We start from the raw sequence: 6,668 nt of genomic DNA, 5'->3' as shown, positions 1-6,668 counted from the left end.
GCTCACAATAACAGTAAGAACAATATGATTGCGGAGAAACACTTACGCACAAGGGGAAACGATCGCATGCGCCTCTGGACATCCAGCTCCCGATTTTCAGCAATGATAACCGTTGAAGAGTGAGCTGGATGTGATCGGCTTGTCTATTTATGCCCCACACACAATACAATTCAATGGTCCCTACAATCTCATTGTTCATTGGACACAGGAATTCCTCCTCGCACTATAACAAAAGGTCATAGGTTGATTCATACAGGTGGGCTGTGACAATTTCCAACAGCTCAGGTGGGAGGGAAACTGGGTTTCCCGCCGCATGGCTAAGTAAGAGCAAATAATAGTAAATGGACATAAACTTCTTATGTCCATAACTATTCGCACGAGCGATTAATCCGCTCCAAACCAACACCGGAATATTGCTAATTAAATACTCTTCCGATGGGTACTAAACACCACTGTATAACTCCTGTTAGACCCTCCGTACAATACAAAGAGGGATCCCTCTGTCCAGGAACATGCTATATTAACTAAACTTTCAGAATCTATCAAAGGGACCATGATCTACAAAGTACATTATATAGTTAAAATATGTAACGATTGAGTCGCACGCTACGATCACATAAACTCTACCGTAAATACGCATACCGTGCGCCTGCGGGTGCCCGCGACTGTGAGTATGCGCACGCACGGGAGAGCGTACGCATGCGCAGTGCGGACGTGTATGAGGTGCAAATATGGCAGTGTGTATAGAGATATTTTTCTGACTTTGACAATATATATATATATATATATATACACAGATTGATTGATTTAAAGATAGCTATAACACATCACACTGCACGCCGCAACCATTAACAGATGCTTTTTCTGTTTAAATTGTTGGACTGTGCGCAATGTTGTGCAAGTAAGGCAAAGCTGACTTCAAAGTAGATTGCGTAATATTCGTCTTGTATGCTAGCGATTAGATATAGGGTTTGAATAGAAATTAGATTTCAATTACTTTACTGGAGCGCCCAAATAACGTCTCCACATTTCTTTCTTCCGCAGGCTACTAAGCTTTGGTGAGCGGTCCGGGTACGTGATTCGGAGGACTCTATAGGGAACAGAAAGATGTGAGAAGCAGGCACTCGAGCAAAGGTAAGAGGCGGCCTGCGCTGCTGCATTTTAATCGGGTACTTTCACGGACAGGGCCGTGAACCTTACCAGATCCACCCGGGCACACGAGTGGACGTCTAGCGCCGACCCTTTCTGTGTCATTCCACTGCTGGGCATTCTCAGCGTGCCTCTCGCGGTCCACGGGCACAGGTGGTGATGTCCAGTGCCGACCCTGCCTGCGACGGTCCTCTGCCAGGGCTCCTCAACTTGCCTATCGCGGTCCAAGGGCACGGGTGGGAACATCCAGCGCCAACTCTGTCCACTTCGGTCCACTGCTTCGGCTCCTCTGCTTGCCTCCCGCGGTCTATGGGCACGGGTGGGGACATCCAGTGTCGTCCCTGTCTGCGTCGATCCACTGCTGGGCCTCCTTAACTTGCCTCTCGCCGTCCAAGAGCACGGGTGGGAACGTCCAGCGCCGACTCTGTCTGCTTCGGTCCGCTGCTGGGGCTCTTTAACTTGCCTCACGCGGTCCAAAGGTACGGGTGGGGACATTCAGTATTGACCTTGTCTGCGGAGTTCCACTTCTGGGGCTCCTCAGCTTGCCTCTTGTGGTCTAAGGGTACGGGTTGGGATGTCCTGCGCCGACCCTGTCTGCATCGGTCCACTGCTGGGGTTCCTCACCTTGCCTCTCGCGGTCCAAGGGCACGGGTGGGGACTTCCAGCGCCGACTGTTTCTGCTTTGGTCCACTGGTAGGGCTCCTCAACTTGCCTCTCGCTGTCCAAGCGCACGGGTTGGAACGTCCAGTGCTGTCTCTGTACGCTTCTTTCCAATACTGGGGCTCCTCACCTTGCCTCTCGCTGTCCAAGGGCACGCGTGGGGATATCCAGCGCCATCCCTTTCTGCGTCTGTCCACTGCTGGGGCTCCTCACCTTGCCTCTCGCGTTCCAAAGGCAAGGGTGGGGACTTTCAGCATTGACCTTGTCTGCGGAGTTCCACTTCTGGAGCTCCTCAGCTTGCCTCTTGTGGTCCAAGTGCACGGATGGGGATGTCCAGCACAGACCCTGTGGGGGCTCCTCACCTTGCCTCTCGTGGTCCAAGGGCACGCGTGGGGACGTCCAGCGCCGAATCTGTCTGCATCGATCCGCTGACGGGCCTCCTCAACTTGCCTCTCGCGGTCCAAAGGCACGGGTGGGGACTTTGAGCGCCGACTCTGCTTCGGTCCAATACTGGGGCTCCTTATCTTGTCTCTCGCTGTCCAAGGGCACGGGTGTGGACGTCCAACGCCGTCTATGTCCGCGTCGATCCACTGCCGAGTCTCCTCAACTTGCCTCTCTCTGTCCAAGGGTATGCATTGGGATGTCTAGCGCCGATTCTGTCCGCTGCGGTCCAATACTGGGGCTCTCTCGCTTTCCAAGGGCACGCGTGGGTATGTCCATCGCCGACTCTGTCTGTGTCGATCAACTTCCGGGCCTCCTCAACTTGCCTCTCGCTGTCCAAGTGCACGGGGGGAACGTCCAGCGCCGACTGTTTCTGCTTCGGTCCAATGCTGGGGCTCCTCAACTTGCCTCTCGCTGTCCAAGGGCATGCGTGGGGACGTCCAGCACTGACTCGTCTGCGTCGATCCACTGCCAGGCCTTCTCAACTTGCCTCCCTCTGTCCAAGGGCACGGGTGTGGACGTCCAACGCTGATTCTGTCGGCGTCGATCCACTGCCGGGCCTACTCAACTTGCCTCCCGCCGTCCAAGCGTAATGGTGGGAACGTCCAGTGTCGACTCTGTCCGCTTCGGTCTAAAGGTGGGGCTCCTTACCTTGCCTCTCACTGTCCACGGGCACGCGTGGGGATGTCCAGCGCCGACTCTGTCTGCGTCGATCCACTGCCGGGCCTCCTCAACTTGCCTCTCGCCTAAGAGCGTACGGGTGGGAACGTCCAGCGCCGACTCTGTCAGCTTCGGTCCAATGCTGGGGTTCCTCAACTTGCCTCTCGCTTTCCAAGGGCACAGGTGTGGACGTCCAACGCCAACTCTGTCTGCGTCGATCCACTGCTGGGCCTTCTCAAGTTGCCTCTCGTGGTCCAAGGTTACGGGTTGGGACGTCCAGCACCGACCCTGTCTGCGTCGGTCCAATAGTGGGGCTCCTCACCTTGCCTCTCGCTGTCCAAGAGCACGCGGGGGGACGTCCAGCGCCGACTCTGTCTGCGTCGATCCACTGCCGGGCCTCCTCAACTTGCCTCTCGCGGTCCAAGCGCACGGGTGGGAAAGTCCAGCGCCGACTCTGTCCGCTACAGTCCAATTCTGGGGCTCCTCACCTTGCATATCGCTGTCCAAGGGCACGCGTGGGGACGTCCAGCGCTGACTCTGTCTGCGTCGATCCATTGCCGGGCCTCCTCAACTTGCCTCTCGCCGTCCAAGCGCACGGGTGGGAATGTCCAGCGCCGACTCTGTTCGCTTCGGTCCAATACTGGGGCTCCTCAACTTGCCTCTCGCGGTCCAAGTGCACAGATGGGGACGTCCAGCATGGACCCTGTCCGCGTCGGTCCACTGCTGGGGCTCCTCACCTTGCCTCTCTTGGTCCAAGGGCATGGGTGGGGACATCCAGCGCCGTACCTGTCTGCGTCGGTCCCTTACCTTGCCTCTCGCGGTCCAAATTCACGGGTAGGGACTTTCAGCATTGACCTTATCTGCAGAGTTCCACTTCTGGGGCTCCTCAGCTTGCCTCTCGTGGTCCAAGGGTATGGGTTGGGACGTCCAGCGCCGACCCTGTCTGCATCGATCCACTGCCGGGCATCCTCAACTTGCCTCTCGCCGTCCAAGCGCACGGGTTGGAACGTCCAGCGCCGACTCTGTCTGCTTCGTTCCAATACTGGGGCTACTCACCTTGCCTCTCGCTGTCCAAGGGCACGCGTGGGAACATCCAGTGCCGACTGTCTGCGTCGATCCACTGCCGGGCTTCGTCAGCTTGCCTCTCGCCATCCAAGCGCACGGGTGGGAACGTCCAGCGCCGACTCTGTCCGCTTTGGTCCAATGCTGGGGCTCCTCAACTTGCCTCTCGCTGTCCAAGTGCACAGATGGAGAAGTCCAGCACGGACCCTGTCTGCGTCGGTCCACTGCTGGGGCTCCTCACCTTGCCTCTCGTGGTCCAAGGGCACGGGTGGGGACATCCAGCACCGTCCCTGTCTGCGTCGGTCTACTGCTGGGGCTCCTCACCTTGCCTCTCGCGGTCCAAAGGCACGGGTGGGGACTTTCAGCGTTGACCTTGTCTGCGGAGTTCCACTTCTGGGGCTCCTCAGCTTGCCTCTCGTGGTCTAAGGGTACGGGTTGGGACATACAGCGCCAACCCTGTCTGCGTCGGTCCACTGCTGGGGCTCCTCACCTTGCCTCTCGCTGTCCAAGGGCACGCGTGGGGATGTCCGGCGCCCACTCTGTCTTCGTCGATCCACTGCCAAGCCTCCTCAACTTGCCTCTCGCCATCCAACCGTACTGGTGGGAACGTCCAGTGTCGACTCTGTCCGCTTCGGTCTAATGGTGGGGCTCCTTACCTTGCCTCTCGCTGTCCAGGGGCACGCATGGGGATGTCAAGCGCCAACTCTGTCTGCGTCGATCCACTGCCGGGCCTCCTCAACTTGCCTCTCGCCGTCCAAGCGCACGGGTGGGAACGTCCAGCGCCAACTCTGTCCGCTTCGGTCCAATTCTGGGGCTCCTCAACTTGCCTCTCGCGGTCCAAGTGCACGGATGGGGACATCCAGCATGGACCCTGTCTGCGTCGGTCCACTACTGGGGCTCCTCACCTTGCCTCTCGTGGTCCAAGGGCACGGGTGGGGACTTCCAGCGCCGTCCCTGTCTGCGTCAGTCCACTGCTGGGGCTCCTCACCTTGCCTCTCGCGGTCCAAGGGCACACGTGGGGATGTCTGACGCCGACTCTGTCTTTGTCGATCCACTGCCAAGCCTCCTCAACTTGCCTCTCGCCATCCAAGCGTACTGGTGGGAACGTCTAGTGTCGACTCTGTCCGCTTCGGTCTAATGGTGGGGCTCCTTACCTTGCCTCTCGCTGTCCAGGGGCACGCGTGGGGATGTCAAGCGCCGACTCTGTCTGCGTCGATCCAGTGCCGGGCCTCCTCAACTTGCCTCTCGCCGTCCAAGCGCACGGGTGGGAACGTCCAGCGCCAACTCTGTCCGCTTCGGTCCAATTCTGGGGCTCCTCAACTTGCCTCTCGCGGTCTAAGTGCACGGATGGGGACATCCAGCACGGACCCTGTCTGCGGAGTTCCACTTCTGGGGCTCCTCACCTTGCCTCTCGTGGTCCAAGGGCACGGGTGGGGACTTCCAGCGCCGTCCCTGTCTGCGTCAGTCCACTGCTGGGGCTCCTCACCTTGCCTCTCGCAGTCCAAAGGCACGGGTGGGGACTTTCAGCGTTGACCTTGTCTGCGGAGTTCCACTTCTGGGGCTCCTCAGCTTGCCTCTCGTGGTCCAAGAGCACGGATGGGGACATCCAGCACGGACCCTGTCCGCGTCGGTCCACTGCTGGGGCTCCTCAGCTTGCCTCTTGTGGTCCAAGGGTACGGTTTGGGACATCCAGCGCCGACCCTGTCTGCGTCGTTCCACTGCTGGGGTTCCTCACCTTGCCTCTCGCCGTCCAAGCGCATGGGTGGGAACGTCCAGCGCCGACTCTGTCTGCTTCGGTCCAATACTGGGGCTCCTCACTTTGCCTCTCGCTGTCCATGGGCATGCGTGGGGACGTCCAGCACCGACTCGGTCTGCGTCGATCCACTGCCGGGCCTTCTCAACTTTCCTGCCGCTGTCCAAGGGCACGGGTGTGGATGTCCAACGCTGACTTTGTCCGCGTCGATCCACTGCCGAGCCTTCTCAGCTTGCCTCTCGCGGTTCAAGGGCACAGGTGTGGACGTCCAACGCCGACTCTGTCGGCGTCGATCCACTGCCGGGCCTTCTCAACTTGCCTCTCGCCGTCCAGGCGTACTGGTGGGAACGTCCAGCGTCGACTCTGTCCGCTTCGGTCTAATGGTGGGGTTCCTCACCTTACCTCTCGCTGTCCACGGGCACGCGTGGGGACGTCCAGCACCGACTCTGTCTGCGTCGATCCACTGCCGGGCCTCCTCAACTTGCCTCTCGCCTAAAAGCGCATGGGTGGGAACGTCCAGCGCCGACTCTGTTTGCTTCGGTCCAGTGCTGGGGTTCCTCAACTTGCCTCTCGCTTTCCAAGGGCACAGGTGTGGACATCCAACGCCGACTCTGTCTGCGTCAATGCACTGCCGGGCCTCCTCAGCTTGCCTCTCGTGGTCCAAGGATACGGGTTGGGACGTCCAGCGCCGACCCTGTCTGCGTCGGTCCACTGCTAGGGCTCCTCAACTTGCATCTCGCTGTCCAAGGGCACGCGTGGGGACGTCCAGCACGGACCCTGTCTGCGTCTGTCCACTGCTGGGGCTCCTCAGCTTGCATCTCACGGTCCAAAGGCAAGGGTGGGGACTTTCAGCGTTGACCTTGTCTGCGGAGTTCCACTTCTGGAGCTCCTCAGCTTGCCTCTCGTGGTCCAAGTGCACGGATGGGGATGTCCAGCACAGACC

This window comes from Pseudophryne corroboree, chromosome 1 (genome assembly GCF_028390025.1).
Source record: "Pseudophryne corroboree isolate aPseCor3 chromosome 1, aPseCor3.hap2, whole genome shotgun sequence".
Lineage (NCBI taxonomy): Eukaryota > Metazoa > Chordata > Amphibia > Anura > Myobatrachidae > Pseudophryne > Pseudophryne corroboree.
Note: the sequence above shows the minus strand (reverse complement) of the source record.